Source organism: Pinus tabuliformis, chromosome 9 (genome assembly GCF_031772625.1).
Source record: "Pinus tabuliformis cultivar Carrire ecotype Pingquan chromosome 9, CPIR1, whole genome shotgun sequence".
NCBI lineage: Eukaryota > Viridiplantae > Streptophyta > Pinopsida > Pinales > Pinaceae > Pinus > Pinus tabuliformis.
In genome coordinates this window covers 34,465,518-34,489,650 of record NC_142307.1, presented here as the reverse complement: position 1 = coordinate 34,489,650, position 24,133 = coordinate 34,465,518, and the positions used below count along the sequence as shown (strand labels likewise).

General features: G+C 38.3%; 1 pseudogene; it reads right to left on the bottom strand.

Annotated features, from left to right (window-relative positions):
• Nucleotides 1-17,603: 17,603 nt before the first annotated feature.
• LOC149146995 (DNA damage-binding protein 1 pseudogene) lies at nt 17,604-20,558 on the bottom strand (annotated as a pseudogene).
• Nucleotides 20,559-24,133: the final 3,575 nt, after the last annotated feature.

Genomic DNA, 24,133 nt, shown 5'->3' with positions numbered 1-24,133 from the left:
GTGATTTTATCGCAGCAGGAGACCTAATCACATATCGCACTTTTGTAAAGGTTTTTTAACATGGTCATGTGGAAAAGTGTGATTTACGATCTGTGATATGGATTTCATCCTTAGTTAGTTTTGCAAGGTTTGGCTAGGAAATTTCTTAGAATTAGGGTTTTATTATCCTAAGCCTAAAAATTTAAAAGGGTCCCCATTTACAATTCTAATCCTAGCTATTGTTTGTTGTAAATGGGGGGGTTGCTTCGTAGTACAACAATTGGTGATTCACTTGGGAGAACCAATTATCACTGAGTAGTTTTCTAAAATTTCTAAAAACTTTCAAAGTAATTAGGGTTATAAGAATAATGATTACATGAGTTATAAAGTAAACAACATGTCTATGGAATCATCATTACTTGCTCAACTTATTTACTTAATTACTTTACTCTTGTAATGATAGAAGTATAAGCACTTGCATCAGCTAATAAAGTTTAAAGAAATATAGTAGGTGTCTTTTGGAGATTAGTTTTTTGTAGTTTACTCATTTACCACAGATAGAGCTTTTGTTGCCAGCAGGCATTCATATCCTCGACATGGTTATCTTTTAACCAACAATGATTCATTGTCCCCCCTATATGAATTTTCAAATCTCAAAATGATACTCACTTCGACCTTGTCCTCTTTTTCCTTTTTTGAATGTAATTTTTCTCTTTTTGGTTTCTTAAAAGACATTGTCTAGGCGTGGTAACCTACTAATGACAATGCCATTCATTGGTTGTAACTAAACTGAACAAGCTGGCTCTTGATGAGACCCCTTGTCTTCTGATCAAGGGGACCATTAGCTAATACCATGTTTGGTATGCAGTATTGGTAATATCAATTTAATCACTTCCCTGTGAACGTGGAAAACAAGCTCGTAATGATACTTTTTATCTTTTAATTTTTTTTTTTATATTTTAGAATTATATTCTAAAAAAGGAAAATTTTAACAGATTGGATGGATCATTGGCTCTTTTGAGAGTTTTGGGTGATAATGATAGAGTTTTTAAGATGTTGATCTGCAAAAAGCCTTACTAGGTTAAAGATTCTTTTTTGGACTGATAATAAAACCCTCATATTCTATAAGGTTAAGAGTTTGTTCGTAAAATGAATAATAATTATTATTAGAGTCTATAGTGTCATAACATAATATTGTTTTTTTCTAAATGGTCTTATATCCCCCGCACGCGGCTTGCTAGGTTTCCTCTGACTGCGCTTTCTACTTCAGCCCTCGGCCCTTGGCATGGCCCCTCCAGAGGCTCCACCGGAGGAGGTCTCTCTTCAACAGGCTTTCTCTGCCTTGGTCATATCATTACAGCCTCAAAGACCTCGCCCTACAGTCTCCAAATTCATGAAAAAACTTGATGGTTTACAGGAATTAATCTTACCTCCAACCTTGCCTCACATGGCGGCCCTTGCTTTAGCAGAACAAGGTCTCATTGGGCAATTTACTAGGCTTTGGCCATCTCCAAAAATAGTGCAAATATGGGTGGAAAGGAACTGGTCAGATAAAACTCAAGGGAAAATCTCCATTAGATTTTGTGGGAAAGGGTATTTCACTTTTCATTTTAAAACAAAAGAAGATAAAGACTTAATTTTCCGAAATGGGCCTTATTTCATGGATTCAAGAGAATTATATCTCAACAAATGGACTCCGGACTTTGATCTAGAGTTGGACATACCCACTGTTGTTCCTATTTGGGTTCAGTTACCTCAACTTCCCCTTCACTATTGGGGAGATGAATCAGTTCGTGCTATTAACTATATCCACATCGTTGTTGAATACTCTCCAATTTGTTACATTGTCGGGAATTAATGGCCTAAATATTAATTCTATTGAAAATATGTCTCAACTAAAATCTTCTGAGGGTATAAGCCTGGATGCCACATTAGCAAGTAAGTACGCACTTGCGTTTTGTAATCTAGGGACTGAAGATATGTTGAAAGTAGAAAAATGAGAAGTCAATTTCTGAGCTAAAGATTGATAGTGTTTAAGGTGCCTAAAGACACAATGAACTGTATTTCTCACATGTTTCACAATTATCTCTGAATCACTGTAGACTTGCAGGTACTTGACATTAAGACCGATGGCTTTATACATTTTTTGGATTAGTGCTTCATATTCAGCGGCATTGTTAGTGCACTGGAATTCAAGTCTGCAGGCTAGCATGGTTTTCTCCCCTTGTGTACTAATCAAAATGCATCATGCACCTGCACCATCTTCTTATTTAGAGCTGTCAAAATAGAGAGTCCAGAACAGAGAGTTATTATAAACTTTATCTACTAAATTTAGACATTTGGAAGGATCCGTTTGTGAAAAAATTTCTATTTGAGAGACTACGGTGTTATCTAAAAAGGGAGACCTTTGAGCATTAAAGGATCCTAAAGAGGACTCGGATGAGTAATTTCCAATGATATTATTAGTGAAAGCAATAGGTTTGTTGCTTCCCTCGAGGTCGTTGACCGCATATGTCATGAATTTCTCTCGGTCTACCCTGATTTGGTTAGGTTTACCATTGTGTGGCAACCACATGTGAGACCAATCAGTTGTGAAATAACCGTGCATCTTTTCAGACCAGTCCATACTGAGAATTAAACCATAAAATTCAGGGATATCGGCTACCAGAATATCAATTATTTGGGAAACTTTTGGATTAGAGGAAATCCTAATTGAAACTAATGTTATCTCTCCAAGCACCTCAACTTTTGTCCTATCTAGCTGAACTATGTGCACAACATATTTTTGAGGTGTAATGTTCAATTTGGTACACACAGCCCTTGGCATTATATTTGAGGAGGCTCTTGAATCAACAAGACAGTTGTGAACTTTCCTGTTGAAAATTTCTTACGTGAGTAGAAACGGAGGAACATGAGAAATATACCTATCACCAATCAGAACTAGATCTGAGGGATCTACCTTGTTTGAGGATGAGGGAGGTTTTCCCATATTGTAGGTAGCTTGAGTAACTATAGTAGATGGCAGAGGGGATACTGGAACTGCTTTCAATTCCCTTAATAAAATCTTCTGCTACTGTTTGAGTTTAGTGAGCTCATGCAGCGATATGTTATCTCTAGTCTTCTTCATGTCTTCCACTATACTGTATTCGACCATGTCTCAAATTACCAATGTTTTTGAGGCATTTGGAGAATCTGTAGGGATAGGATTAGTTTGGATAGTCTCAGATTTCTTAGCTATTGTTTTCCCCTTTGCAGGAGTATCAACTTTCTGCTTGTGATTTGTGATAGACATGTCAGGATAGTTTTTACTTATTGTAGTCACTAGCATTGCTTGTGCCTCTTCTTCAGTTGGGAGAATAAAATCCCACGTCACGTTTAGTTCAATTTCTTCATCCGTTTCGGCTGCCTCTTCATTTGGCGAATCTTATTCTGCTTCTTGGTCAGATTCAACATTTGAAATGGTGTTTGGGGGTTCTAACGTAGAAGAAGGGTTCCTTTTGAATGATCGAAAAGGTTTCTTAGGAGCAGAGGATTCTGCAACTTGATTTTAATTTCAACCATTTCGTTGGACATTGTCTTTAACACTTTCTAAAGGCCCTCAAGATTGAAAGGGTCTTTTGAAGCCTTCTTCTTAGAGTCATCCTTAAATGTCACTTTTTTGGTCTTCCTTTCATCTGTTTGTGATCTTTTTTCCAAAGCTATGATTCTTCTTCCTACAGACAGGGCTTCTTTCATGTTTTCTACAAGGGTAGCCTTATTGGCTCTATCTAAAAAAATTGCAATATTAGAAGGCAGAGATGATATATATCATTCTATTTGTACATCTACAACAGTTTTAAAGGCAGCTAGGATTTTGTTTAGCAATTTGTTAAATCTGGAGTTGAAATCTTTGATATTTTCATCTGGATTAGCTTTCAAATTAGAAAGATCATTGATCAAGGATGCTATGGTCCTATCATCACAAAATTTTGCAAGAAACACTTCTTGAAAAGTATCCTAGTCTCTAATTGAACCTGTTGGAAGGGAAAAATACAAAGACCCAGCAGATCCTTGGAAAGTATAAGGAAACAGTCTTATTACAACATCTTCATGTGCAACCCCATTGATATTCATTGCTAACATAAAATTATTTAGATGTTCTTCGACCAGGAGAGCATCGTCAGGATTATACTTAGGCAACCATTTTTCTAGGTTTACTAGGAGTGCATTTGGATTTGCAACTAGGACAGCACCAGGATTTGTCCAACATTGATTGGCCATAGCTTGAGTTGGGGACTAGGAAAATGGAAGGTCGGTCCAGAAGTAGGTATAGATGGCAAAGAACTTATTACTAGATTAGTACTAATAATTGTAGTACTAATTGGAGAAGTGGATGTTTGAGAAGTTGTGGACTGGATAGAAGTGGATGGAGGAGTAAATGGATGGAAAGGTGATGTGATCTCGCTAGTATCTGATTCATATGTTGATGAAGTGAATTTCTTATGTCGTGGAGGAATGGGGAACTCGAAAGGGGTAACCCCAAGTCTCTCACTTTGCAGTCTAGTCAATACACCAGTTTGTTGTAATAAGGAGGTAACACTCTCTTCAGATATTTCGGGTCTCTATGGTTTCTCTGCAGAAATGGATATGTATTATAATTGTTGTATCAAAGAATGAACTTCGGTAGACTCAAGAGTGTAATCTGGGGAATGTGGTCACCTTACTACTTCAAGGGACGAGGGAGATGTTTCTACTACTTCAGACTTCTGATCGGGAGATTCTAAACGAGTTTGAGAAGGGGTAGAAATGGTGGAGGGGTTTTGACTCTTATGAATGTTTTTCAAATGATTTTTAGCTTCATCTACCATTCATGGTTGAATGCCCTCCTTCTAGCACCAAAATGTTGCGGCCTCAGAATTCTGTTGCCGAAACATGGGGGATAACCACCCAATCCGGACCTTAAGACAGCTCCTTTTCCATTTATGAGTGCTTTTCAATAGAATAATGATAATCTAAGTGACCTATTCTACAATGCAATTTCTCTAACTAACTTATTCTAATATAAACCTGGGTGTTCTTGTGTGATATGTGATCTACAAGGATATCTATTTAGCATGTGATAATAAAGATTGAACACAACTAAATAGAGATGATAACGTAAAAGATAATTCTTTTGACTAAATAGTTAGTCAAAGGAATTTATAAAATATATCGCATATATGATGAGTTATATATGAAAATCACAACCTCGGCTAGGCATCATACAAGAGTGCAATTAATGCTTAACAGAAATAATAAATATCACATATAATCCATGAAAGTAAAGTTTTGACACTAATTAAAGGTAAACAGAATCAATCATACACGATAATAGTACCATATGTGTGAAGCCCTATTCATTTGACAAATGACATAGACCAACTTCTTTCTTCAAATCAAATTGTCTCCCAAGAATACAAAAGTGCATCAACAAAGGAAAGTAGTTTGATATCTAAAAGAAACGATCATGTTCCATCATGTCACCAAAGAATTCACAAACTTACAATAATGCATTCTTTGCAAATTTTTTTGATAAAATTCTGGACCCTTCTCTAAATGCATGAAAAGGGTATAAATGCTACTCTAACTAAATGTGAAAAAATAGATTATACAAAATTTGAGGAGGTTTCAAACAACCTTCCTCCTAACTAGGTAACTAACTCCAAAAATAAAGAGAGGCTAAATAAACAAAGCTAAGAGGATGACTTGGTGTCTGCCATCTTGTCGTTTAAATCGCAAATATCGGTCATCGATTGAATTTGAGGAGGTGGTCCGAAATCCTAAGTTGTCTGGTGAAGATCGCATTGGTGAGCGGTGGCAACATCTTTTGAGTCGTGTGAAGGGAATAGTTGAGAGTCATAATCTGGCTATGTGGCTTAACCAAATACTGCCAATATGACTCCCAGTTGGTCGTGGCTAGTTTCACAATTGCCTCTCTCTGAATCCTCGCCTTTTCTTGCCAGTCTTTATACAGAGTAGTTAAATCAGCCATTTCTTTCCTATTGCCTTCCTTGATGATATTGGTGTTGAACAGGATGTGGTTCAATACTTTGACAATGTTCTTTGATACTCCAGCTACCCTTGCGACTGCTAGCTTAGCCTGTTTGATTCTAGCATCCCAATCTGTAAACAGAATGTCTTTATGAGTTTCTTCAATCTCGAGTAGATTAGACTTCTTTCCAACTTATGTTTCCTGCCACTCAATGAACTCACAGATTCTAGTGTTTAAATCATTAAACTCCGTTCTCTGGTCAATTGCCTTGTCTGTTAGCTGGTCGCTAGTAGTCATATGGGGAGTAATATGTGACATCTTTTGGTAGAAATACTCTTGTTGTCTCACCAGAAGGGAATTTAATTCGAAGGCCTCTTTGATGAACTCCTCAGTAGTGGGAACGTCCTTGTATCTGTCCATGGATCGTTGCATTTCATGGAGTTGCATGTTTTTGGTCGATATATCGGCCTCATGGCTTATTTTCAGGACCGCCATGTCTTGTTGCAATTGCTTTAGTTGCTCCGCCACTTTCCCCTTTGCGCTTTCTTTCTCTGCCTCAAGCTCTTGTTCGAGTTGTGCAATTCTCTCCTCTTTCTCCCTTAGCAGAGTAGAGAAGGAATTTCCTTGAACTGTGATAGTCTAGTCAACTGTGATAGTCTAGTCAAGTTCTTGGTCAGATTGAAAGGAATTTCCTTCCAGACAATGTCCATGGGCTCGTTTCCTGGTGGGAATTCAAGTGCATCTACCCTTCTCCTTTTTCTCTGCCTTCTAAATTCAGCCTTGTCGAGAGGGCTATAGAACACATCAAGTGGAGGTATTTCAGTTAATTTGAGAACAATCTCCGATGTGGGCAGAGCAGGGATAATTTTAGTATGTTGGGATGTTGTTGCTTGTTTCTCCATAGGTGTAGATTGTCTGTCTACAGACTTGGGCTCTGTATCTTTATGAACATGCGAAGGAGTTTTTAATTCCTCTGTTTCTTGGGTATTTGAGGCTCTGGAAGTGCCTTGCAATTTCTAATTAAACTGATCCCACTCCTGCTCCAAACTACCGCCTTTGGTCTCTGAACCGATTTCTGTAGCTGGGTTTCTCATCACTTGCTTCTCAGCTAACTTCCTACAGGACTCAGCTATGTTGTCAGCATCTTGGGGCTTCCCTGTGTCTGGTGTCTTCTCAGTGTTTACCTGAGAGTATATTTGAGAGCTAGGGCATCCACTATCAACAGTGATGCTTGGAGTAGACTTATCCTCAGGTTTTAATAGATGTATTGGGATCACTTGGAGCCTATCATCTCTGAATTCCTGAAATCTTTGAAAATATTTAGGTTTTAGATTTGCTTTTGCCCATTCGAACGCTTATTCGAAGGATATGGTTGACTGTAACAAATCCTCAAAATGATTATCATCATGATTGTATGGCTTGAGTTTAACTCCAGTAGTGACATTGTATGCCACTTTGTTTGAATCAAATTGCCTCTTAGGCAGTGTATGAAGCCTGAGGGCTTCCATATGTGTTGATTCCTTAGTGGCATAAACAAAATTGGCTAAAGCAAAAGAACCACGTTTGACAAGGAAAATGGGCCATAATGACTTCTTGTCGTCTTTGAGAACTTTAGTCAGGCCCTTTCCCACACTCTGGTAGGCAATTTCTCTTGCTGATAACTTATCGGAAACATATAAAGGAAGGATGTGTGGATCAGTTGTGGTACCACAAACCCTAATATAGGTGAACCACTCTTCAATAAAATACTTGCCAACAGTAAGCAGGTCTGCTGCAGCTTCTTGGGAGAGCCTAGGGGCTTTCTTATTGAAAATAATTTGATGTAGGGGCAACACAACAGCATGGAATATCTTATAGAAGTGAGGTATGTAATGTGACACCCATATTTGTTTATGACTGAGAGGGATTGGGTAAGGATCTTGTAAGGTCCATTTCCAACCCATGGTTGGAAATGTTGTGCAAAAACAGATAGCATCCATAATGTAGGCACTAAAATAGAAGGGAGGGAGGTTATCTGAAAAGGAGGCTTTCTTTTGTCCATATTCAGTAATGGTGGTGGCTAAGTTGTCAGATATGATGGAATTCCAATTCATGATATGGGAATTAACACAAGCATCAATCAGAGGAATCCATTCTATTGAAAACTTAGTATTATTGGGTAGCCCATACAATCTACATAACATGGTTGTTGCATAGTCGTGGGGGTTTTGCAAAGAGGCTATAACATACATACCTAATTTTTCATACTTGAATTTGTTTTCTAACACCCTCCAACCCTGAATTAGCTTGAAGGGGTCTGGATTCTTCTTTGCGAAGTTAGCCATAAATGTGTTGTCGTAGATATCTTGGGGATCAGGTATGTGGTACATCTTCTTCAGATCCTCTACTCTGAACAACCTTATAAGACCCATCTTTGAATTCTTGAACTGCCTATCTTCAATGATAATGTTTTCAATCACCCACCTGATCATGCCTATATGGGGTAGGATTTTAGCCCTTGCTCTTATCCTATGAAGGAATGACAGGAAGCATCTCTACATTGAATTTTGAAGGTCGTTTTGAATCAATTGTTGCTCTCGTAACAGTGATTTTAGGACGCTCATCCTCCAACCTATTTCAAATTACTTCCCAATTTGTTGCACCTCCGGCAACATCACAAACTATATCGACAAAGATAGGAGCCATCTCAGTAAACTCAGCTTCAAAAATGGTCTGTTTTCTCTGTTTCTGCATCACCTTTCTTAGGGACATGTCTTTTGTCTCTTTCCTAAGATAGACAAGATATATCAGTGCAAACGATATCTAGTAATTAAGATTGAAAGCTTCTATGAAATGACTTTGGATCGTGAGAAAGGTCTGAATGAGATACTTGATTATAACTACCCATAACCAAGAAAATGATTATCCTTCCTCGGGCCGCTAAATATTTAATAACCTGTCAACTCATTTGTTTTAGCATTTAAAGTATAATTTTTTCACACATTTTACCGGACTTAATCGCACATCACAGTCTTAAAAGGGATATAGTATAGCGTTATTGGATGTATTAAGCGAAATGCGGTTGTGAAGATCACAATATCGCATTTTGCAAATCGTTTGTGGTTTTTCTAACGGCTTGGTCAAGTTTCTCACGAACTATGTGAAGTGTGAAATGCGATTACGAAATGACAAGGTGATGTTATCGCAACGGGAGACCTAATCACATACCGCACTTTTATAAAGGTTTTTTAACATGGTCATGTGGAAAAGTGTGATTTGCGATCTATGATATGGATTTCATCCTTATTTAGTTTTGCAGGTTTCACTAGGAATTTTCTTAAAGTTAGGGTTTTATTATCCTAAGCCTAAAAATTTAAAAGGGTCCCCATTTAAAATTCTAAGCCTAGCTATTGTTTGTTATAAATCGGGGGGTTGTTTCGTAGTACAACAAGCATATTCTTATGTCTATATATATATCTATATATATATATATATATATATATATATATATATATATACATCTATAATTAAGGGATTGGATCCCAATCTTCGACCTTGTCTCTAATCCAGGTGCCTGCAGGAAGGAGGACTACTTTGTTGGCTTCCGCATCCGCTTCCTTATTATTCTATAGAAGAATGTGGAAAAGATTCACTTGAAGAAAGGAACCAAGTAGCTTCCTTATTCTGGCAACGACTCTTGCTAGCCGAAAGTCCCTCGGGGATGTGTTATCCACAAGAATTTGAATCAAGGATTGGGACTCACCAAGAATATTGGCTTTCTCAATACCAAGAACCTGTAAATGCTTAAGGCCTTGCAATAAATCCATGGCCTCAGCTTGCATTTTTGTACTGTGGCCCAGGCCCCAGGCATACCTGTTCTCTATGCAGCGATTCGCATTCCTGATGACACCCCCAGCCCTAGCAATTCCTGGATTGCCTTTGGCAGCCCCATCAAAAAACAAGGAAGAGTTGTCACAATTATTGAGCCAAATGCAGAAATCGCACTCAGCAAGCCTAATCTGCCAATTTTTCGTAGTTTGGAACTGTCTCTCATCCTCATAAAACTGAAGGCCAAGCTTTCCCCCCCATGCCAGTTCTTGAGGATTTAAATTATTTTTTCCCAGCTTCTCAAATTTCTCACCAAGAAATTCCTTTAGCAGGTTGTTGGCTTTTAACAAAACAAGGTTTCCCTTCTATGCTTTTTCTTGAAAAATTCTATGGTTGCGCTCAATCCATATCTGCCAGAAAATGAATTTTGGATAAACCATCCAAGCTGCCTTGAACCAGTTGTTATTGGGGAGTTTTCCGAGATAGAGATCAGCCTAATCATCAAAGTATCCAGCAATCAAGTTTAGCAGATGAATAGAGGATCCCCATGAGGAAAACACATCAGCCCAAATGCTCTTGGTGAACCTGCATTCAATCAATAAATGAGTGGCATTTTCCTCATTTTCCAGACAAAGATTACATATGGAAGGGCCTAGGAAGCCTTTCTTTTTCAGTCTATCCTCAGTTAAAATGTTGTTGTGGCACAACATCCAACTGAAAAAAATCAATTTTTGGCACACATTTCTGCCTCCAGAGTCCTCGCCAAGTCGTTGGGCAGCAAGGGACGTGGGAAATTTTTTTGAGTTGTGCATAGCCTTGTGCAACAGTGTAAGAACTAGATAGAGAGCCCCAACCTCTCTTGTCTTGTTTCCTGATGCTCATCGGGTTCATTCCCTTCAGCTTAGTCAGCAGGAATGACCACGCCTGATCTAGAGCATCCGACATTTGAGGCTTCTTCTAACCTACCCACGAATTATCCTTCCAGCTAGAAATATCCCACAAAGTTTTGACGCCACTATTTAACATCCAGCTTCGAAGCTCAGAGAGATCTTAGAGTTCACTCAATGGTTCTTCGCTCATGATTTTATCAGTCCAAATATTAATGAGCTTGCCATTACCCATGATCCAATAGGAATGCTTTTGTATCAGAGGTAAGACATGCATGCAAAGCCTGTGGATTTGAGAGCCTTTGCTGGTGTGGGTGAGGTTATCCAAGCTTCGTAGCCTCTGACCCCTGAAATATTTCTTCCATAACACCTTTTGGGCCTAGTCTAGTTTCAGAGCTATTTGTCTCCACAAAATCTTAGCCCCCATAGCAATATTTTGAGTCCTCGGATCATTGAAATTCAGACCTCCTTCTAGCAAAGGTTTGGAAACTTTGTCCCAACTAACAAGGGGGATCTTCCTGTAATTTTTTTTGCCTCCTTTCCAAAAGAACCTTTGAATCCATTCCTCCATCTTCTTGAGGATGTTGGAGGGAGCCAACATGGCTGAGAATTGGAAGATGGGCAGGCTAGATAGGACAGACTTAATAAGCATTGTTTTCCCTGCAAGGTTAAACCATGAGAAGCCCCAAGACTGAATTTTTTTCTTAAATTTCTCGACCATTGGGAGCCAATCTTTACTAGAGTGCCTCCTTTGGATGATAGGAAGGCCCAAATAGATGAAGGAGTTCCAAGAAGCAAAGCCAGCGAAACCCATATATCTGGAAATTGAGGAGAGCTCGTTGTTGCAGATATTCCAGCCATAAAAATGGCATTTTCCTTCATTTAGTTTGCTACCCGAAGTCCCATAGAAATCGTCCAACACTTTTCTGAATCTGGAGGCAGAGTACAAAGGCAACACCCAATAAAAGAACTTATGTCTATATATTACTGAACTTGTCATATGTAAATATTTATAGTTGTCTCCCTTCGATGGGATTGACACATTTTTTTAGACAATCAGATAGTGGCCAGACCACTGATACTTCATATGTTATCAAGCATCTTTAGCATGTAGTTTTCTAATTTAATGAAAATTATGATTTTTCCATGGGAAAAATAAATAAATAAGTAATAAATAAAATTTATCATTAAAATAAATATTTCACTTAACATGAAAAAATTAATAATAAAATCATAATAATTCTATATTCTAATTATTTTTGTGAAAGCTTTCTATAAATAATTATTTTACCGGTTCATAAATATAGATAATCTGAAAATGCAGATAAAAATAATTAAAATGTAACTTTAGAAAAAACATATTTCTATATTGATAAATGGAAACTCAAAATAGATAACTACAACAAACAAAAAAATGGATGAAAATAATTGAAATGTATCCCAAAAAACATATTCAATATATGGTAATTCAAAACTAGTTCTCCTAACATAATTCATATTTCAATTATTTTTGGGACAAATTGCCATAAACCATTACTTAACCAATACACAAATATAGATGATCTGAAAATACATATAAAAATAATTGAAATGCAACCCGAGAAAAACATATTCCTATGTTGACAAATGGTAACTCAAAACAAGTCCACTTGGGGTAGCTCAATTGGTAATGGTTGTGAAAATGAACTCTTGTTGAACCCAAAGTCTTGGGTTCAAATTGTGCTATCCCCCCATCTGATTGGGGTGAGAAGTTGGACATGATGAAGATGTAGTCCTACCAAGCTTACAAAAAAAAACACAAATAACTACAACAAACAAACAACATAAAATAGCTGAAATGTAGCCCAAAAAACATATTCAATATACGGTAACTCAAAATCGGTTCACCTAACATAATTCTATCTTTCAATCATTTTTGTGAAAGCTTTTCATAAACCATTACCTAACCAGTCTATAAATATAGATGATCTAGAAAAAAATATGGTTAAATTGGAGGGATCTAGGAGAGTACGAACTCTAGTGTTTCTGGAGGGAACCTGGTTCGAATCCCTGTAAACTCTCCAAATGGCTACTATGGAGGGGGTCTCCGCCTCCCCCTCTGGATGTCGAATATTATTTCCACTTATTGGTGGCCTCCCTTCCGAAGTGTCTACATCCAGTTGTGGCTGCAACTTCCAAGTTCATCAAGAGAAATATAGAGTTTAAGGACATCTCCCTGCTGGACGGAGCCCGTCGCATCTCCCTCGCGTATTCGAAGATAGCATTAATTAGGAAATTTATAGGAATGTGGCCCTCACCTAGATCTATGGATGCCTGGATTAAGAAAACTTTGACTCCCACGATGAAAGGTGAAATTGCACTTTTTGTTGTTGGTAATGGCTTCTTCATCTTTTTATTTGAAAACAAAGAAGATAAGGAGGTCATTTTTCGTAATGGACCATATTTATTTGGCTCCAGAGGGATGTATTTAAATATTTGGACCCTGGATTTTAATCCTGATGAGGACATCCCTACTCCCATTCGAGTCTGGGTCAAGCTCCTTCATCTCCCTATATTCTATTGGAGCGACGATTGCCTTCGGGTTATTGGTAATGGAGTAGGGAAATACTTGGATAAGTATGAGCCAAAAGGATCCTAATTTTCCTGTGCTAAAATTTGTGGAAGTTGACTTGGAAAGGGACTTCCATCTGAAATCAATCTAAACTTGGGAGAATGGAAGCACAAAAAAGTCTTATACTATGAAGAAATTCCATTCAAATGCAGACATTGTCATGACTATGGCCACTTTGCTAGAGACTGCACCAAAATTGGGAATGATAAAAGTCTGGATGTTCCAATTACACAAGAGGAGCAGTGGCAAAAACCTAAGAAAGCCCCGAAAGGTAAAGGCTCGATGTTAAAACCTCGTAGCATGTCGGTCACCAATATGGTTTCGTCCTCTTCGAACCCGTTCAAAGTGCTGAGTGATGGAGATATGGAGATGGAGGCACCACCTCAGACAATCATGGAGGAGACACAAGAAAGAGAAGAAGGAGAACTAGTAGCAGAAAATAGTCTGAAGGGGGATGGGGATGAAGTTACCCCACCAAAGTTTGCACCTGTCACTGAAGCACCTCCAAGTAGCCTCCAAAAAGGTATCGATTGTGTTTTCACTTGGAATTTATCCCAAACTCTATCCTGGGTTGAAGAGTGCAGCAGCCAGGAAACTAATTCCAACAAGAAAGCTGGAAGACCAAATAAAAGGACATAGAGAGAAAGGGAAGCAGAACTAAACAAAAAGTTGGGGAATCAAATAGTCATTTCAGAAATTTTGAAAGGAAAAAAATTGAATAAAGAAGGAAAGGACAATGGTCGTTCCCCCTCCACCCACAAATTATGAAACTAATATCTTGGAACATAAGGGGGCTAGGAAACCCTGCTAAAATCCTAGCAGTCAGAGACATAATAAAACAAGAATGCCCATCAATAGTATTTCTTCAAGAAACAAAGTTAGAAGAAGTGGAAATTATGAAAGAAGCTAGGAAATTCTGGAGAGATAGCATTCCTTAAGAGGAGCCTTAGGAGGACTAGGCATAATTTGGTTGAACAAGAATTTTACTCTCGTTTATGAAATTAAGACAAAATCTTGGATAATGGCTCTTTTGGAAGATAAGGAGACAGGGGAAAGATTACCCTTCATAATCAGGCATTACGACCAATAATCAGGCAGAATCCCTTTCACTCTGGAAATGATTCAAAATAATTTTGGATATTGCTATCAAAACTTTGTATATAGTTGGCGATTCCATGATGATCATCCAAAAATGTATTAATCTTCTCAAGAATGTCACTCTCCTAGAAGATGAAACCTCCTCAATCATGGTAAGGATTACATATTTGTTATAATAAAAATTGAAAAAGTTCATCTATTCCACGTGTTGCGTGCCAATAACCATCTAGAAAATGGTTAGGCCAACGTGGGGGTGTTATTAGAACAAGGTTGAATTTGCATAAACCAACATAATTCTTCATGTCACATCCTTTGAATGGATGCATCAAGACAACATTGTATTGTGGTGGTAGGGGTCGTCAGAGTGTTAAGACAGTAGTTAAGAAGGCCATCTCCTCGAGGTGCCTATGCAAGATGGTAGTTAAGAAGGCCAACTCTCTGAGGTACCTTCGCAGTGTCTTGGTTGCAAGGTCAGTAGGTGGTGAGTTAATGCACGAGTGCGGTGCCGTCGGAAGGCAAATAATGTACGCTGACAGGTGGGTGTTGAAGCATCGGTTACTCATCGGAATTTTTAATATAACTACTTCTCTTAGTGATGAAGGAACCATCGTATTACGCTCCTGGGTTCTGGTGGTGGAAAATATGGAAGGAAAAGGCATTGGCAAGACTCTGCATTGTCACGCATTTATCAAGGACAAGATCGAGAGGAATGTTGGGATTGATCAGGTTGTTATATATTTCAGTTGGCTTCAGTCAATTAATCAAAATATTTTCATTGTTCAAAGGCGTATAGCTGCAAAGATGTCCTATGCACGAAATGGCAGTGGGGGAGGTTCAGGGCTTGGCAACTCGAGGTTTGGTCATGGCACAGGGCATGGAAGTGTTAATAATTTGGTGGATAGCTCCTATAAACAAGTAGTAAAGGATATTGTTGAATGAAAATATGGTTGTAATTTACGCCCAATTATCTGGTTTGGGCAATGACTTGGAATTAATGCAAAATGCATGTGCATAGATGTATTGAGTGTTCAATAGAAGGTTGACAACATCGACATTAAGGTGGAAACAACAACGGTGGGGGTCTTAAAGAAATTCTTCGAAGTTGGGGATTCAACGGCCATCATTGTTGCTAATGTTGAGGTTGTTGTTGTTGCGCGGGTTTTGGAAGAAGAAGAGAATGATGCGAAAGAACTAACCACTTATGTGGACGTTCTTACAGGTGAAGAAGCTGAGCCTGGTAGCAGCTGATTGAATTCGTCTTAATTTACATATATGCAATATTGATGTATAGAATATAGTGGTGTTTTTTTGGAGAATATATAGTTATAATTTTGTCATAAGAACATATGTAAATAATAGTGGTAGCAAGAAGGTCCCTATCCAATATAATTTGATGGAAGTTGCAAAAAGAACAAATCCGAATTTTGTAAGGGACCTGGCCCATTTCTAGTCAATATAATGAAAATACTACAAGTTTCATATATATATATATATATATATATATATATATATATATATATATATATAGATGATGTGAAAATATAGATAAAAATAATTAAATGTAGCCCAAAATACATATTCAATATATGGTAACTCAAAACCCGTTCTCCTAACATCATTCTATGTTTCAATTATTTTTGTAAAGCTTTCCATAAAGCATTACTTAACCTGTCTATAAATATAGATGATCTGAAAATATAGATAAAAATAATTGAAATGCAACTCCACAAAAACATATTCCTATATTGACAAATGGTAACTCAAAACAACTGACTACAACAAATAAACAATAGCATATAAAAATAATTAAAATGTAGCCGAAAAACATATTCAATATATGGTAACTCACAACTAATTCTCCTAACAATTCTATATTTCAATTATTTTTGTATAAAATATCCATAAACCATTACTTAACCAGTCCATAAATATAGATTATCTGAAAATACAGGTAAAATAATTAAAATGTAACCCAGAAAAATAGATTCCTATATTCACAATTGGTAACTCAAAACAAATAACTACGATAAACAAACAACAACAAATAAAATAATTGAAAGGTAACCCAAAAAACATATTCAATATATGGTAACTCAAAATCATTTCTCCTAAATATTTTTGTGAAAGTTGTCCATAAACCATTACTTAACCTGTCCATAAATATAGATGATCTAAAAATACATATAAAAATAATTGAAATGTAACCCTTCAAAAACATATTCCTATATCGACAAATGGCAACTCAAAACAAAATAACCACAAGAAACAAACAACCGAAGATAAAAATAATTGAAATGTAACCAAAAAAACATATTCAATAAATGGTAACTCGAAAAGATTTCTCCTAACATAATTCTATATTTCAATTATTTTTGTGAAAGCTTTCCATAAACCATTACTTAACCAGCCCATAAATATAGATGATCTAAAATTACATATAAAAATAATTGAAATGTAACTCCAGAAAACATATTCTTATATTGACAAATGGTAACTCAAAACAAACAACTACAACAAACAAACAACAAATCAAAATAATCGAAATATAACCCAAAAAACATATTCAATAAATGGTAACTCAAATCCAGTTCTCCTAACATAATTCTATATTTCAATTATTTTTGTGAAAAATTTCCATAAACCATTACTTAACCCATCCATAAATATAGATGATTTCAAAATACAAATAAAAATAATTGAAATGTAAACCTATTTTGACAAATGATGACACAACAAATAATAGCAACACAGATAAAAATAATTGAAATGTAACGCAAAAAAACATATTCAAAAACAAATAACTGCAACAAATAAAAATAATTGAAATGTAACCCAAAAAACATATTCAATAAATGGTAACTCAAATCCAGTTCTCCTAACATAATTCTATATTTCAATTATTTTTGTGAAAATTTTCCATAAACTATTACTTAACATGTCCATAAATGATCTAAAAATACAAATAAAGATAATTAAACTGTAACCCGAAAAACATATTCTTATATTAACAAATGATAACTCAAAACAAATAATTACATCATCAGGGTTAGATGTTAGATAAAAAATAATTGAAATGTAACCCAAAAAGCATATTCAATATATGTAACTCAAAACCAGTTCTGCTAACCAATTACGACACCAAACAAACCGCAAGCAAAATATTTTTTCCTATTTCAAAAGTACATTGGATAAAAAAATAAAATAAAAGATATCAATGTAAGCTGGCAAGGTATTCCACCATTTTGCATAACTCATCAATAGGAATGGTCATGGCAGTTGCAATTTCACTCATCCTTTGGCTGTTGAGATCCAGAAAAGACTCAATCAAATCGCCATCCAGCAACTGTTTCACATTTCTTGTGTCACCAGTGTTGAATGACCTCCACTGCTCATGGTTTAAGCCTCCTACTCCTCTTATTACGTTCACAAGATGCATTTGCAGCTTTTGAAGAATTTGATATTGCTCCTCTGGAAGTGATGCAATAAGACCAATCATACCATTAGTTGTTCCAAATATTACTGTAGGAATGGTATTCCCATACAAGGGCAAGGGCTGAGCTAAAGATGCACGCCTGAACTGGTTAACAAGAGCTCCAAGATGGTATTCACCTTCAAGTTTCAATTTTCTTTCCTCTTCCGAATCAATTGCAGCATCGTTCTTTTTCTTCACCACAAAAATGTCGAAATCTTTCTGATCTGTACCAACGTACGTATCATCATCCAGAAATTCTACAACAGTCATGTAGTTTGCACTATAATCGTGAGCCTTCTCTTCTAATATGCCTCCCCTCTCATCAATATTCTTGTATACCAACAAATACATAGATTGTACACAATCACCAACTAAGATAAAATCCCCACGAGTTTTTACACAGAGTGCAAGCACATGCCCGGGATGTCCACATTCAAACTCCAGCTCCCTGGAAACATCATCACGGATCATCCATTTGTACAAGTCAATCTTTTCGTTGATTCCTGCAACTAATTTTCCATTAAAAGCATTGAGATTGTATACAGCTCCCTTTGTCTCCTTCTCTGTAACCAGACGCAGTTGTCTGTTTCCAACCGAAAAGACCAAAATTCGGCCCTTCTTAATAAATATAGTTTCCTGATCAGGATACCGATAAGCTGTCCCAACACAACAATAGACAGTGTTATGATCATCTGTAAATGAGCAACTGAGGATTGAACAACCTTCTTCATACATATCCAGTGGATATGATGAAATATTTTCAAATGTCTTTTCATCTAAGAAACGAATGAAGTGTTTTTGCATTTCATCATAACCATACTTCATGCTGCAGATGGCAAATGTTCCAGACTTGTCTTGATAGCAAATACGATATGGGTGTTCCTCGAGATGAACTGATGAGATGTAAATATTCTGAATATTATCGATTGAACCAAAAGAAAGCATGTCTTCCTTTACAACCACAATGCTGTTAGGGAAAGATTTTGAATGGAAAGAACACATATGATTAACTTCTCCCACACTCACATTACTATACGCCAACCTCAGGTTACTACTGCAAATAACTGTGGCCCTGTCACCTAACGCTAACACATGCGTTGCATTCTCATGACGAAAAGTCCTCAGATTTATTCCTTTGGTACCCAAGGAAATCTTTTTCGTTTCCCCGTCAGAAAGCTCCCCACTGCTCACATTCAATGTTAGGTTATATAAGTGCCCATCCCCAAGCCCACACAGCAAGTATGAAATCCCTTCAAATTTACAAAATAAAACAGACCGGGTAACAACATTCTCGGCAAATTGGAGACTTTGAATGAGTTTCAGATCAGGAAGAGAATAAATTCTGATACTTTGGTCTTTCCATAGTCCAACAGCTGCCAATTCACTCCGTTTACTATCCTGACCAATAGGAGTTATGTCCATGCAAGATACATCATACTCAATCTTTTTATGTCCCTTCAGTGTTAGGGATCCCTCTCCAATTTCCAAGTAGACAATATTACACCCTCGAGTGGCCAACAAAACCTGGGTAGCACTACCTGTGGCTACTGTTATAGACAATCCTGTGGCGGTGGGGGCTCTCCATTCAGACAATAGCTGTCCAGAAGACGCACTCATTAATCTCACAGAACTTGCTGTTACCTGAACAAGCTGGTCATGAATAGCATCTTGACAGAATAAGGAAGGAGCATGAAGGACAAATCCTTGTATTTCATGTGTTTCTTCTAGCTCATCATTTGAGTTAATGGCAAGTACACGAGTCTCACCAAGAAAGCTCAGCACCAAATAAGTGTCGAAATCGTCACGAGTCGAAGAAGCTCGTAATGGCCACATTCCCTTTACATCTGCAAACTCTGCAGCTGCATGCTCGTTGATTCGTATGCCACTCCTGAGAATGCGAAGGCAGCCATGGTTGAATCCTCCAGAACAAGTCACGACGTGTTCTTGTCCACCATGATCAACAACACAAAAGTCCACGATTGGACCAAGGTTAACATATGTTTCCACAACTGAAAATCCCACTGATCCATATATAGAATCCGGGGGAAGATGCAGTTTGACAAGTTGTGAATCTCCTTCATTAGACCCAATGTACACAAATCCATTCTCTAAATAACAGATTGTTGAAGCAACAGATGTGTCACCTAGCAGATCTATATTGAGACCACTAACCGTTCCCTTTTCATGAATGAGAGAAAGCAAGTGAAGGTGACCCATGTGGTCACCGAGCAGATATTGAGAATCATGGACTTTGGCATAAGCCTGAATGATAGTCATTGAGTTGGGTGTGGGAACAGCTTTGAATACTACAGAGGGAGAGGGACTGAAATAAGCAATGGTCTTCTCACCAATAATAATAACACCTCCAAAAGGCATGGGAACAGGTATTAACATACGGGCACCATGGTCTAAATTGGGCACAGACCAGGGCATCTCCTTAAAATCCCTGCCTTTTACATCTACCTCGTATGTTCTTACTTGCAGTTCATCTCCATACTGTTGAAGTTGTTGGTATAGCACAGCAATTGAGGGCTTTGAACAACCATACAAGAATTTGATATCCACAACTTCAACAGTTCTGTCCAGCATGATATCGAAAGCGTGTGTAACTCCTGCAACACCATCATATGCTAAAATTGTAAATACGCCATGATAGAGGTGGAGTCCAATGACTCGACAATCCGGATCAACCATACCAATCTCATATCCATTCTTGACAGGGATCGCGACAAAATCCCAGACATTTGCGACAAAATCCCAGACATCTGCGAGAGAGGTATTTTAGCATGCGCCCAAACAAGTTGGGTTTCATTCATAAGGAACTTCCTAATCATTTTCGACACCACCCCCTCTCAATCTGTCAAAAACCCCGAAGACGAAGAAGATTCATACCCAGAGCTCCAAAGGAGCTCACCACAACAAAAGTAAATGATGAAGATAGTCTCCTGGAATTGCAGGGGAATGGGCTCCAAAGCCAAAGAAGAAGCAATGAATAGCCTAATAAGGCTGGAAGCCCCGGACATTCTTCTCATCTAGGAGACAAAGCTGGAGGATACAGCCTTCCTCCAAGCAAGCAGAAAGTTTTGGAAAAAATATGGAGCGCATGCAACCTCCGCCCGTGGAGCATCTGGAGGACTTGGGTTGCTCTGGAACTCAAATAAGTTCTCCCTTATCTCTGAGTCCCTGAATACTCATTGGATTTTTTTAAAGCTACAGCATTTAGAAACTAAGGAAATTATTAGTCTGGTCAATGTATATGCCCCTAACAATGCAAGTGAAAAGAAAACATGTTGGGACTCCATCAAAGGCTTGGAAGATCAGGAAAATTTGGAAAATGTCATCATAGCCGGGGACCTCAACCTTACCCTCCTTTCGTCAGAAAAAAGAGGAGGCAGTATAGTCAGAGACCCGGCAAGAGAAACAGAGGAAGACCTCATGCAAAATTGGGATCTGATAGATATCAAGCCAACTGTCAGCAAATACACGTGGACAAACAAGAGGGTTGGCCCGGGACATATAGCAGCAAGACTGGACAGATTTCTAGTGCAAAGCTCCTTTCTTCTCCTTGGTCTAGAAGCCAAATCGCATATTCTCCACAGCAGCATATCAAATCTTAAACCCATCAGCCTTGAACTAATGACCACTAAGGACTTGGGACCTATTCCCTTCAAATTCAGCTCCCTATGGATCAAAGAAAAAGACTTTATGGATAAAATCAAAGAGTGCTGGAAGAAGCCAGTCAATGGATCAGCGTTTTTTGTATGGGAGGAAAAACTCAGAAGAGTTAAAATCATGCTAAAAGCTTGGGCCAAAACCCTGCCTAACCCGGCAGCGGAAAGGAAAAAAATCCAAAGTGAGCTAGAAAGACAACATCTGCACTTTGAAACAGCGGAAATTACTAAGGCTGAATTGGAAAAGGAGGCCAAACTTCAACAAAGTTTCCACAAGGCCTGTCTGGCAGAGGAAGAATTCTGGAGGCTCAAGTCTAGGAGCCTCTGGCTCAAATCTGGAGATAGAAATTCCTCATTCTTCCATAAACAAGCCCAAGCCAGGAAAGGCCGCAACTCCATCAGTGAGATAAAGGAAGCCAACCACGTACTGAAGGACTTTATCAGCATAAAAAAGGCAGCTACAGCCACTTTGAATAGTTGTACAGAGAAGAAGCTGGAGATGATGTCAACGTTGCCTGGTTGGATGCTATCCCTCTCATGATCTCCTCTAAAATGAACCAGTCTCTAGAAGAAAAAATCACTCTAAAGGAAGTTAAGGAAGCCCTGCTCTCAATGGACCCGGACAAAGCCCCAGGTCCTGATGGTTTCACGCCCAGGTTCCTCCAGGTTTTTTGGCAAATAGTAGAAAAAGATTTGTACAAAATGATACAGAAATCTCAAGATTGCCAAAAGATAGGTGGCAGTACAAACTCAGCCTTTCTCGCTCTAATCCCCAAAGAGAAAGGAGCTAATACATTCAGAGAATTTCGCCCAATTTCTCTTTGTAATATTGGGTATAAAGTCATAACTAAAGTGATAGCCAATAGGCTGAAAAGGATCCTCCCCAAAATCATCCCTGATAATCAAGGTGGTTTTATCCATGGCAGGCAATTGGTGGACAACTTTGTGCTGGTCCAAGAGGCAATTCACTCCACCCTCCACCACAAGGAGAAAGGTATGGTTGTCAAACTAGATCTTGCAAATGCTTTTGACCGAGTTAGACATAGTTTTTTGTTTGATGTTATGCAAAAAATAGGGTTCGGCCCAAGCTTTATCAAATGGATTAGAGTCTGCATATCGGAGCCATGGATTGCCCCACTGGTAAATGGAAGGGCAGCTGACTTCTTCAAAGCCTCTAGAGGGTTGAGGCAGGGGTGCCCCTGTCCCCTCTCCTTTTTGTTCTTCAAGCCTCTGTTTTCAGCTTCTATCTTCAGCGCAAACAATAGGACCATGAATTAGACGGCCTATGCATAGCTAGAGGGGCCAAAAGCATCAACCATGCGCTCTTCGCGAATGACACCATTTTACTGGGGGCTGCATCAATGCATTCAGCGTCCAAGTTCAAAGAAGTCCTGGATGAATACTGTAAGATTTCAGGCAGTGTTCTAAACGACTCCAAATTTCACATATACAGCTGGAACATTCCCGCCTCTACTACAAATTATATTGCTCGCTGCCTGGGATTTACAATATCTGTTTCATGGTCCTCGTTCAAGTACCTGGGTCTGCCCATCTTTCACTCAAGGGCGTTGGGCAAAGACTAGCTACCATTGTTAGACAAATTTAAACAAAAATTGCAGGCTTGGGGGTCCTCCTGGCTAAATTTAGCAGGGAAAACGGTTCTCATAAAATCTGTCCTCAACAGTCTCCCTCTTTTCAATTTTTCAGTCCTATTGGCACCCGCAGGAATCATAAAAAAGATGGAGGACTTAATAAAAACTTTTCTATGGAAGGGAGGTAAACAAAACGAGAAAAGATTTTCACTGATAAATTGGGATACTTTCTCCAGACCATTCCAGGAGGGAGGCTTGAATCTAAAAGATATCAATGCACAAAACATAGCCATAGGAGCCAAAGTAATATGGAGGATCAAAGCTCCAAATCCTGGCTAGGTACAAATTGCACTATGGAGAAAATATTACAAAGGACCAAGAACTCGATGCTTAGACCAGCCCAAGAACAATTTTAACACCCCTTTCAGCAAATTCATCAACAAAACCAGCTCTTTGATTCGAGATCATGCGTTCTGGGTTCCAGGCAACAGAAAGCGTACTCAAATATGGAACGATAGCATTCTTAACAAACCCCCGTTGGCTGAAGTTTTGCGCAAGCCTGTATTACAGCGTTGGATGACAGAAGCCAATATAATTACGCTGTGGGATCTTTCGAATTGGGAGGAAAACGCGTGGGCTGGTTGGAAACAACTCGTTGTTCCTACTCAACTTCGCTCTGATCTGAATTCTCTATACTCGCATTTGCATGGGCTTGCTCCCACTCTAAAAAACAAGCACGATGTGAGAGGCTGGGGAGTAAATCGTTCAGGCTATTCTGTACCTCAGGGCTATGCCAAATGCCTAGAGAGGCCTCATGTGCCACCCAACCCTGCTCCCTGGACAGGTATCTGGAGAATTCCTTCAATCCCCAAGGTTGACCACTTCTGCTGGCTCCTTTTCCACCAGAAAATATTGACTGAAGACAGGCTGTAGATAAGGGGCTTCCATGGGCCGTCTAGATGCTCCTTATCTAAGGAAAATCCTGAAACTGCCCTTCATATTATGA